Here is a 12,146-nt window from a genome sequence, read left to right on the forward strand (position 1 = left end):
TAAAAGTAAAAACTATATAGTGATAAGAAAGTGATTTAGAGTGTTAGAAGGCAGCTTCAGTTTCACTAACACAAAAAGGAGAAATGCTGATTAGTTGGCTTGTGTTCATGATTGCTGCTCTTCATAGGATGAAATTTTGAAGTTAATCTGGAATATCCTGCTAAATGCTTCCTTGTCTTGTCTTTTTGGGGAGGCCTGGGAGTGTGTGGGGGGTGTTTGGTTCTGTTTTTTAACATATAGAAGAGATTCACATAGTTTCTTGGAATTGTTTCAGGAAGGATATTTAAATAAAGTAGTTCCAAATTGCAAAACATTTCTGAATATAGGGGGGAAATAGTTTTAACCTGGAAGGATAAGAGCACCTTTTCTCCAGTATTATACAGTGACAACTGGGCATGGTAAGAAGATATTTCAAGGTATTTAAATTAAAGAAGTAAAGCTAAGACATAAATTTCATTTTCTTTGTCCTGAAGGATAAATTGTGATTCCTTTACATTGTGAAAGGGTGCTTCAAACCTATAATAGATATTATTAATACAGGTAGAAGGAAATTGCAGGTCAATTATCAGAGAAGTAGCTGAATCACAGATAAACAGATAAAGAGAAATTGTTGAGGCTAAAAGAATTCCCACTATCCATCCTACAGGCATCCCTGTGTATAATTTGACTGGAAGCCACTCCAATATATTTTCTGAATAGGAATAAATTTCCCAGACTGCCTCTTATATTTTTCATTTCCATGTGTTTCTGTACCACTGGGAAACAGAAATGAATAGGTATTAAAATGACATGAGACTTTCTTGTATAAAAGAAAAATTTGTCTTAAAAAATAATCTTGGTTTTCCAATAGAGCTGCAAAGTTCAGGCTCCAAATTTGGCAGATCACCCATTTTAGCTAAATGGTTTTATGTTTGGGTTGGGTTTGTTGTTGTTGGTTTTTTTTTTTCAGAGAAAAAACTGAACTTCTGAAGCTGTTAAGCTTATTCAACTTCATCTTTGTTGCAGAAAAAGGTTTAAAAATATTTTAAGACATAAGAACTTTGGGAATAATATCCCAGAAATGATTGTGTGGATACATTCCAGTTTATCCAGTATGCAAAATAATTGTCATTTGGGCTGTGTAATGCTAGGAGCATAGATCGGTGGGAGACAAGTAACTAGCAATGTTTAGTTATCACAGGGTCACATTTCAATGTCCTGTTACGGCTTTAGGGTGTGAGAGGGGGACCACCTATCTGGCTTTAGTCTGCTGTTTGGCACAGCCTTGCTCTGTGGGCCTAACTACAAGACCAAATGAGCACTTTCAGGCCTCAGGGATCATTTTGAGCTCACGGAATAGACTAAAGTGCCTCAGAATTCTTATGGAAATCTTAATAGTTAGTACAACATTACGATAAAAATTAGTATAAGGGACATGGATGTATGAATACAATAACTTTCAGTTTGTTCTTCTGGATTTGGTCTAAAATGTAGATCATATTTGTCTTATTTTTTGGGGCAGATATTCAAGGTTACAAAACTGAATATGCATTGATTCCTTACCTGGCATATTTTTCAATATTTTAAATTTGATTTAAACTTACTTCAAAGCTGATTCAGTTTTTATCAGTAAATTAGACTGTTCATTCTAAACAAGTAGTTTTGATCTGAATTTATTAAGCTTGAATATGGATCTTTCACAGTTATTTAACCATCATTTAAGAATTCACATAGCACCTCTGCTCAATAATTGTTAGTTAAAGGATAGATTGCTATAACTAAAGCAACCCCAGCAATCCACATGAAATTTAATGGAAATTCCAGACTGCTCTGAGCTGATACTGCAGCAAGAGTGGTGTGCAAGGAGTTGGGTAGGAAGCTGAGTAAAGTGGATTTTCTGTCAGATGAACTGCAGTATTTCATTGTCTTTGTCATTTGGGTGTGGATTTCAAGAAAAGAATCATCTTAAGCAGTTGTGCTCTGACCAATCCTTCTGAAACCACTAGAAGTGGATAAGAACATTTACCTATGTGTGTTCTCATTTTGGAATTTTAATAAATTCTTAGAATAGGATAAACTGGCTGTACCTTCTCATCCTGAATATTTTCTGCCATGTTAGCACAGACCAGTACGGCAGCAGATACAGCAGCTTCAGAGAGAGATGTCTTTTGAAAATTCAACTCAAAATACACTTTTCATCATAGCTTCAGTATTTATTTTGGTTCCTCAGTCAGTTTCTAGCTTTTTCTTTGACAGAGCTATATTCGTTTCTTGAAGACAATCAGAAAAGAAAACTATTGAAAGACAAGGAATTTTATGATTGTTGCCTTCTCCAGAAAGTTTTAAAATTATATTGCTTAGGAGCTGATTTTTTAATTTTTTTTCTGTTACTATTTCTACATTTTCTTTAAAACATCTGCAACAAATTAAGTTGTCAATTATGGTAATGGAAATGTAAATTAACCTTTCAGAATTCAAGTGAGTCGCGAGAAAAATTCTCACTCCTGGATGTCTTGTTTAGAACAATCTCAAAGCGGTTGGACACTATGCTGAAGAACCATATTTAAACAAACTTTTCTTTTTTTCCCTGTCAGACCTCTGCTGAAATTTGTCAGTAGCAATTACAGGTAGTTAAATGAGGTCTTCACATTCCTCAAACTGAAGTACAATTGAGCAGATGTGTGGATTTTTCCATTTCTCTTACAGCCTAAGATAATGCTACAATAAGTCCCATAATCAGTGACTTAGTCCAGTCTAAGCTCTCCATCTTCAGTTGCTGAGAAGGTCACACCTTGGGTCCCCTATGACCCCATCAGGCTTATTTCCTATGTCTCAAAATTAGGTTTGTAGTGTCTGAAAAGAGGTCTGTGCTTGCACACAACCTTTTAAAACATGTAGTAGTTCCACAGCCTTCCTTCACTGAAAGGAAACCAGCATCTTTCTGTGCATGTATAAGTTGTGTAAAACACAATGTAATCAGCAGTGGTTGCATGTGATTTATGCATGTTTGAGAAACTTCACTGTGGTGACCTTTGTATCTGTGCACCCCAGAAAAAGGGCTGTTTGCACAAGCTTTTGTGCATAGTTAAGAATCCCCACTGTAAGAGGACTGGACCAAGTGGGCATTGCTGGGACTATCTTTACAAGCTGCCTTAGGACTTGGCTGCAAGCAGAGTTTGCTTCATCTGTGATGGTTCACCAGGACTCAAGGGGCACTTTTTAATCTTCTATGTGTACACTGATTTAAATACTTTCTGGGTTATGTCTTAGGCATGTGCCTTGTAGTTCCTGGTCCCTAAAGATCTGGTGAGTAAATCATAAGGACAGGAAGATATGATATATTTAATTTCTGTATTTATTTCTTCATTTCTTAAAAGTCAGTAATATTAAATGAAGGTATTTTGTCTCTTCATGTGTTTTGATAAGCCTGTATCCTTATCTGGAAGATCAAGATTAAGGTATCGTTTCATATGGGTAGAATTATGAGTAGAGAAAGGGTAAAACTCAGACCCTCTTACTGAGCTACTGGATTCGTCATGCAAAAGGCAATTTGAAGTCTGGGTGTAACAGTGTTTCACATGAACAGCAATGACAGCCACAGGCAAACGAAATAAGGCTCAGGCCATGAGATATCATCCATTGCCTCTGCCATGTTTGCGGTTGAATAAGGTGGCTAGAGAATAGCAAAGGCTCCATGACATCACTTGTATTTAATTCATTCCTTGTGTTAAGCAAACAGAAAAGCTATTTTTAGACAAAGAGTAGAATGTTATTTAAAATTATAGAAGAATCAATTAATTATAAAGAAATTGAGGGGAAATTAATTTATTTTTCAATGAAAGAAAATTGGGTTTTCCTCAAGCTTCTCTACAGAAAGTATTTTTCTCATTGCAGAAACAGTATCTGTTCCTTCCAACAAGAAATTTAAACATATACTTTTAATGATTGTCCAAAAATATCCTATAGTATTTTGAAATATGGGAGTCTAACATTAACTGGCTGCCTTTTTTAACAATCTCCTGAAATCCACCATGTCTTTTGGAAGTTAAACCCAGCAGTAAGAAAAGGCATATTTATTAGAATTTTCTGACTGTATTAAAAGTATTTCCATAGAGAGACCTCAATTTTCTAGGGACATCTACTTATTAATGTAGAGGAAGCCCATTGACAAGTTGCTTGACAGAGCAGTTTGTAGCAATGTGGCCTCACTGCTGCTTCAGTGCTTCTCTGCATTAAAAACGTTGTCTAAAAATAAGAAAGCTTTTGTGGTACGCTTGCTCACATTTGCTAAATTATGGTACAAAATACAGGATGAGGGAAATAAAAAAAGCGAGCAATACTGAAAGATTAGTCTGAAGGTAATATCTAATTGCAGCTACCTGAGCCCTAAAAAATAATTTGTAACTTTATAAAAGGAATCTTTTTTTCTTCTTCTTCTTCTTTCTTCTTTATTTTTCTCTTTTCTTTTTTTCTTTTTTTTTTCTGTTTTCTTATTCTTTTTCATTTTCCCCTTTCATATAGCTCAGTAATTACTAGAAGATTTCGCTGATTTTGGTGAAGTCTTCCTCTTTAAAAAGCAGTATAGATTATAGACAGAAGACAAGTCCTTATTTTCCTCTGTTTCACAGAAGAGGGAATTTTTGGTTCCTTTTCTCTCCAAACCCTTCATCTGATTGACCCATGGCTTCTGATGAAAGTTAATGTGTGCCTCTGAAGTGTTTTGATGTTTTAAAGACAGTCCCAGCTTCTGCAGTAGAAGGGGAAGTTAGAGCAGGCTTGTGCTCCTCTGTAGTGCCCTGGCTTAAACTCAACAGAGGCCTGGGTGAAGCAGTCAGCAAAAGCCTGAGAGAAGACAAAACAAGGGGATGAATTTCAGTTAGAAGGAAAAAAATAAAAGCAGCAAAATCCCCTGTGTGCAATGTGATCTAAACCATCTGAGATCTTTTCCTAGAATTTAATGAGACTTTAACAAGACTGCAGCTTCCTGATGGTGCTGATACTCCGTTCTGATGGCATTCAGATATTGGCTAATAGCTTCTTCCAGTAGCAACATGATGTATTAAAAGCATAGATCACTGAGAAAAGACTTGGTCTCCTACGACCACATTGATACGTAAATAAATCTGTATGAAATTTTCCTGTTACTTGTTACATTGCTACAACTTGGTGCCCTTCACTGGTAACAGATGCAATTAGTATTTCCACACAGGCGCCCTGGGCTTCCAGCTGCACCTGGTATGAATGGGTGTTGGTACTGCTGGATGCTTTTTTTTTTTAGTTGTGCTACTTTTTATACATCCATTTTTAGTAAGAGATATTGGTATTTATTTTGCAGTAGGATGTTCATAAGACATCAGACCAGTCACTCTTCAACTTTTCTCACAATTTTATGGCCATATTGAGTCTGCTATCTTTTATTTTTATGAGCTTTAAATCAAGCTTTATCTAAAAGCTGACTTGGGTCCCTGTGCTTCACCATATTTAGGTTGTTCTTTGGATAAAGAAAGTTCAAAGTACCATTTCTCCTGATGACCATATTCCTCTCTTCTGCTGACATTTCCTTATTTTGTCCATGATCCCTAAATCCATGTACTGGATTATGATGCGGACCAGTGGTAGGAGGGTCATGTTAGCAGTGTCTATTGAACCCTCTCACTGATTTGGGTAGAGAATTTCAAAAGTAGTTTGGTTTTATAGAGCAGTTAAATAACTAGAAGGTTAAAACTTACTGCTTTCCAGCTGGTGGGCTTACTATAATTTGTTTCATCGGGCAGGCTCAGAGTCTGTTTACAGCATGTACTCACATGGATGCAAGTGGTGAATTGGGGAGATTAATCCTCTCTACCAGGTTACGTAATTGCTCAGTGTGTGTTCCAAAATCCTTCTCTACAAAAACCCCAAACGTGACAGGATGGAATTACCAGTTCAAATACATGACTTGACTCCTTCTCAATTCCCAGCTTTAGCCCCTTCCTTCCAGAAAGGTGGCCATGGACTTCATATGAAGTGCAGGTTAAAGTTCTTGAATCATGGCCTCAACAGAAAATCCTCAAACTTGCTGATAACTTCTGATTAATATTAGCAGATAAGACAATAATAATAGACAAGGATTACAGAGCAAAATATTCTCTGACCTAACCCTGTGGAAAAAGCAGTGCAAAATAAATTGATCATTTCTAAAATGTAGCCTTGCAATGTAAGTGGACAAGTAACCAGCAGAATCCCCTTTTTCTCCATGTCACATCTTTAGAAAACTGTGAATAAGCATGAGGTTGCAGCCAGCACCTCTACCAGTGCTGGGAGATCTCCCATTCTGCAGACTCCAGCCTTCTGTTACCAGGGGCTGCCACTGCTAGGGACACCAAAGTGAGGGTCACAAAAATATTTTCCAGATATTTTTTGTTTATATTATCACTTGTTTTTTGGAACTAGAAATGTGATTTTTGTCTTTATAGGTGTAGTGGTCTGTTTGGAGATTGCTGGATATTTTGCTTGCAGGAAATTTCATGCCATCTTTGAAGTCTCTCTTTTCAGATAATAAAATAATTAGATTAAAAGCAAAATAATGTAATTTGAAAACACGTCTGCATTTAGGTGAATGTATAACTCCTTCAGATGTCAAAATATCAGACACAAATTCAAAATAATAAACACACGGTTTTATATATATATGAATATATATGCAAATATATATAAAAACATACATATATATGAGAGATCATGCTGGTTTAAGAAAATTTCTTGCCTTCTTTTCAAAAGTACATCCCTAACTAGGCTGAGAAATCATATTTACTACTGTGATTACATCTACATATTGTCTCTGAAAGTCTAAAAGCAATAAGGAGCATAGGTTATAAACACAATTTTGAAAACAGATTTCAAAAATATAGTAATCAGGGGAAAGAAAATTTGGCTTATTTGGAAATTGCTCAACTGAAACCAATGAAGTAAACACTACACTGCTCAGGAAGGACTGAGCCTGACTATTTCTGAAGCAGTTTGTATAAAGATATTGAAGAAACTGTATTTTGTTTTGTTTTCTGTTGCTTTTGTTTGGTTTTCTTGGGTTATTTTTCGTTTTAGCAATAGGTATTGTATATTTGTTTATTTAAATAGATTGTCTCAATTACTACTTTCCCAGGAGTCAGTTGACAAATGCTGAATGCCCTGTACTAATATAACTGTGATAAAGTAATGATCACTGGAGGTGGAGGGAAAGTAAGTTGCAGACTGATAATGCTTATGAGTCTGCCCTGAAGCTTTTTGCATTTAAACAGAATGCATCTCTCTGACTTAACTGAGTTTTTAGATAATCCTGTGTGTTTTTCTAATTGTCATAACTGCAACCCAGTAAATGTATTACATCAGGGAAGTACTTATCTCCCTAAATGTCGTTTTCTTTTCTAATCTGGATGGAGATAGGAAAAGGAAATTAGGGCAGACAAAAAGAAAGTAGTACACTTAAGGATATTGTATCTCACATGGCATTAAAAGGCATTGCTTAGTTTTCTGCTTTTGTTCAAGGAAAACTCAATGTAACTAGAGGATTTTGAAATGGTTTCATTAAGTAGGAAAGATAGTGGAAGCTATACAAGGAGAGACCAGAAAGCTGAGTAAACAAAGCTGAAATGTAGATGTGCTGGAGCTCATAAATTAGTTTGTATAAAATGTTCACTGCAGACTGTACTAGTTGTTGCACACAAAGATAAGTGCATGTCTTTTCCACTAAGGCTGCAAAAGACATGCACTCAAACTAGGAGCTGCCATAACACCAACAGTCGGTGTGCAAATAGTGACAAACAGAAGCTTTGGGGTTGTGAATTAAGATCCTCTCTGCTTAACATTGACAGTTTTCAGGAAAGGCAAGGATAGGAGATTGCTGTGATGAAAAGGGTCTTCTCTTTGAACATCCTTTCCCTCTTTTTGTCTCTCCATCATGACAGTGATGGCAGGAAAAGTTAGACATGCTGGGTAATATGAGAAGTATGACATATGAGGCACTGAATTACCTGGCAGCAGAAGGAACAGAGCATAGGTTGAAGCTGGGCACAGAACAGGCTGGGAAGACATGGAGGGATGGTTTTGTGTATCTCTGATGAGATGCAGTAGATTTGAATAATCACATGTGTCACTCCGTAGGGTATATAGAGGATTGGAGAGCTATTTTTAACAAGTTTTAAATCAACTCCACAGGATTAATAATTCCTTACTTTTTCATACTGAAATAAAATTTTTGCTTTGTTTTTAAAGTATCTTATTACACCTTTGGTCTACTGAATTCCTGGGATACAACTATATTCTGGTTTGAGATGTAAATAAATCTTGGAATGGATGCATTTTGGATGCATTAATGAATTATAAATCCATTTTGGAATAGATTTATATAGACTGTTAAAACTCATAAGGAGGCTTATTTCCAGGATGTAAGCAAGACCTGGTGGTCACAAATAAGTAGGGGAAACAACTTCTTGAGTCTTCTTTACCACTATATGAAAATGTTAACACAACCACCTCTTCCCGTATAAGTCAGTTTCAAGATAGCCCATATGAGTTCTTAGTTTTGCAACATCTTCTGGACAAAGGATGTCACTGGGGTATGGCAGACAGGCTGGCACCTGCAATAGCACAATTCAAGAAAAATAAACTATAGGTTTTGTTAACTTATAAATTTGATTTTTGCAGAGATGATGGAGAAGAATGAGGTGGTACTTTGCTTAAAGCAGCAGAAACTTACATTGGCTGTATTCATTGATCATTGTCGAAGTTATGATATTTAATAAAGAGAAAGTACTTGAATTTATAGCTATTCTTTTCTTACAACTCCTTTCCTTTTCTGTTCAGTTCAGTTGCAATTTTTTTGAGCATTGTTTTCTTTGCACTTTGCTCTCCTCAACAAAATGTTGACATCATGTCAAAACCACATAACTTTCAAAATGATGTGTTATCAGTGAGGCTGGGAATCTTTGGGTAAACTGATGAAAGAGACAATTTGGTTTCCTCAAACTCTTTGGTATCCTGGTCTGTCAGTCTTGAAGTGAACACTTTTTGTAATGGAAAAATGGAAATGATCAGACCCGAACATCTCTGGTGTTATGATGCATCCAGCAGCAAGTTTATTTTGCTGATAATTAGTAACCACCAAGAAGACACTGTTGTAATGCTGAGGATTCAGCATCAATCTTGTTGACAAGTTATTATAGCTATCTACATGAAAATATTTTTATCTTTGTCTTCTACATAAATCCCTGGAAATAGGATGATGTGTTTTAATAGTTTTCTTTAAAGCTTGATTTTGTCTGCCTGAAAGACCATTTAGTTTACTGAGTCACCTACTTAAACAAAAAGAAATATTCCAGATTTATGATGGCTTGTGAAGCCTAATTCTGCCCTCTTATGCATTTATACCTTATTATTACTGTTCCTTGAAGAGCTATTGTTTTGTGCCACAAGACTTGTATATCTAATATGCAAACCATTTAAACTTTCTTTCTTCAGGTACTTGGGTTCTTTAGTCTAGGAACCATTACGTGTGGTTAATTCAATATGTTATGTGCAGATTCAGAGCTTCACAAAAGCTTGATCCCTCTTCCTTGCACCACAGAGAAGCAGAAATAGATCACAGAAATTTGTGCATTTGTCATTTCTGGCCTTTGAATGATGGAAGGGACTGTATAAGCTGCATCAGCGTCCCTCTGGAGAGCAGTGTGGCAAGTCCTGAGGAATTGAAGGTCTGGAAGTGGATATAACCACTGATGGTTGACACAAGTCAAAAAGTCAAAAGAAGCCTTAAGCTTTTCTTCCTGGACAAAGCTACTCCCAGACTGTCGAGAGCAAAAGGAAACCATAGCTTTGCATGAGTATCACTCATTCCAAGTATTTCTTAGGTATATGTATGGCTAAAAACATATCAAGTAAAATTTTAGCAAGATGGGTGCAGAGTTTAATTATTTTGTTAAAGAATTACATAAACTTACTGTCCATCATCCCACTTCATATCTCTATTATGAAACCTTTGCAATATCCAAATATCCACCAAAGATTTTTTTCCATTCTGAATATTTCATTGGGCTCTGTCTGGGGTGGGCACAACTAAAGATTGCCTATTATCATACAGTGAATGCACACAGGTCATCAACAGAGCTAATGGTCTCAGTCTGTCCCATGGTTCAAGCAGGCCTTAGTTTCTAGTGAAAAGAATGTTTGCCTTTGAAGGCTACTGGCATTCTAATGGCAGGATTTTGTATAAAATCTCCCTTTTAAATGCTGTGATCTGTTGACCCTCGTTTTGATTTCAGTCAGCGGACAGACTTTAGCTGTCAAAACGAGGAAAGGTAGAAAGGGTGGTTGAGAGAGTGACCATAAAGCACTCTCTTTTTTTATGTATATATAAAAGGTGGACTATAGCCAAATTGTCTTGTGATAAGATTATGCTTCATTTGGTTTCTTTTCTCCTTCCCTGTGATGTGCTTATATAAGCCTTGGGGATACTAAAATATATTTTGACCCTTCATAATGCAAGAGAAAGATTAGACTCTTTTTCCACGAGTGGTGTCTTGAAGCAATAAAAAGAATCTGTATATAAACAAACCTCCAAAAGAAATTTCTTTGATAGACGACTCTTGACAATACAGAAAACCTTTGAATGCACCATCTGAAGCAGGGAAGGAATTTCTGTCTCACAGATGAGTGCATTCAAGAGAACAGTAACAAAATAGGGCACTACTTTTTTTGATGAGGAGATGATGAGGAGAAAGTTCTGCTTTTGGTTTATAGAATTATATGATGCTGGCTTTCAGTAAAAGCTAAGTAATGGATTGCATTGGAGTATATTTTTCTGAGAATGCTCCTCAATAGTGAAAGATAGAGCATTTCTGCTCTTGACAGAATGCAGCCTTATATTGACCTAGTCCTGATCTAAAACAGATCATCTCATCTAGTCGGAAGACAACTTCATATTCATTTGCTCCTTTCAGAAAAAAGGCAGAAAAAACCCTCAAAACCCCAAACCAACAAGCTCAGTTTAGGACTTCTAAAGATTGAGTGTATAAATACAGCCAGGACTGACAGCCCATTGCACAGGGCACTAGTCTGGAACTAGAGAAGTAGCCTGTGGATGTATTGTGTGTGTTTTCTTTAGTGGCACACACCGTATTTTATGTGTTTGCTTTGCTTAGTCAAAATATTTTCGGATATATTTACAGAGAAGGAGAATGAGAAAACAAAATGAAAAAAAATATGATTGAGAGAAACAGCAAGTGAAACTAAATGATGAGAGGATATGGAAAAATTTCAGTGACCAGTGTTCAAAAATAAAAATTTCAGTGACCAAATGTTCACCTGTAAAGAATTCAAATGTGCTTTGATTATACAAAAGAGAAAATGCATTAAATCATTAAATGTTAAATGGATTTGTCTCTATTTCTAATGATGAACCATGTTATAATAACTCCCTTAAACCTATAAATCTATAATTTCAGACAATATTACTATAACTGAATTAAGTTAGTTTGAAATGGCTGATGTCTGTAACTTTCTTCCAGGCCTTAAATGGCATGTGTGTGAGTGTGTGTGTGTGCATGTGTGTGTGTAGAAAAGACATGAAACAATTGAAAAGAGTAAGATATGCTTCCACTTCTGGAGAAGATAGAAACATATTCTTAAAAGATCATTGCCCCTCCTCGTGGTGTTTAAAAGGAGTTGACAGTGACTTCTTGCCCACTGAAACTACTGCTAGAATGCAGCCAGGTAGGAAGTAATTTTGCCAGTATGAGTTTGGCCAGTTTAGAAGTTATGATGGTATTTTGTGAAGACCACATATTTTGTAAATATGATTCTATTTCTAAGCAGTAAAGTTTCTTAATGCTTCTTCTCTTTGAATGGACCACTTCAGATTGAGAGGGTGATGACTATCTAAAACATTTCTGACAGTGATGCTACTGAGCAGCTTTTCCCAGAGTTTTCAATAATAGAGTCAAATCTGTAAAAAAAAAAAAAAAAAAAAAAAAAGGAAAATCAAAAGTCTTGCTTCTGATTCTGACATAAGTTTTATTTTCTTTTAAAAGGACAACTTTTCTTACTTTGTCTTCAACCTGGAATAAGAATATTTAAACCCAATACAAAGCCAGTCTGTTTCTTTCCAAAGTTTTTCTGTTCTCCAGTTTTCTTTC

The 12,146-nt window shown here is 36.0% G+C and overlaps 1 protein-coding gene across 1 annotated transcript in view; it reads left to right on the plus strand.

The window, feature by feature from the left end:
* The window catches only part of KCNH8 (potassium voltage-gated channel subfamily H member 8), a gene marked incomplete at both ends in the record, with an annotated part of 172,677 nt that overhangs the window by 58,709 nt on the left and 101,822 nt on the right, over positions 1-12,146 (plus strand). The window lies entirely within an intron of this gene.

The sequence above is a fragment of the Coloeus monedula genome (assembly GCF_965178545.1).
Source record: "Coloeus monedula genome assembly, chromosome: 1".
Classification (NCBI taxonomy): Eukaryota; Metazoa; Chordata; class Aves; order Passeriformes; family Corvidae; genus Coloeus; species Coloeus monedula.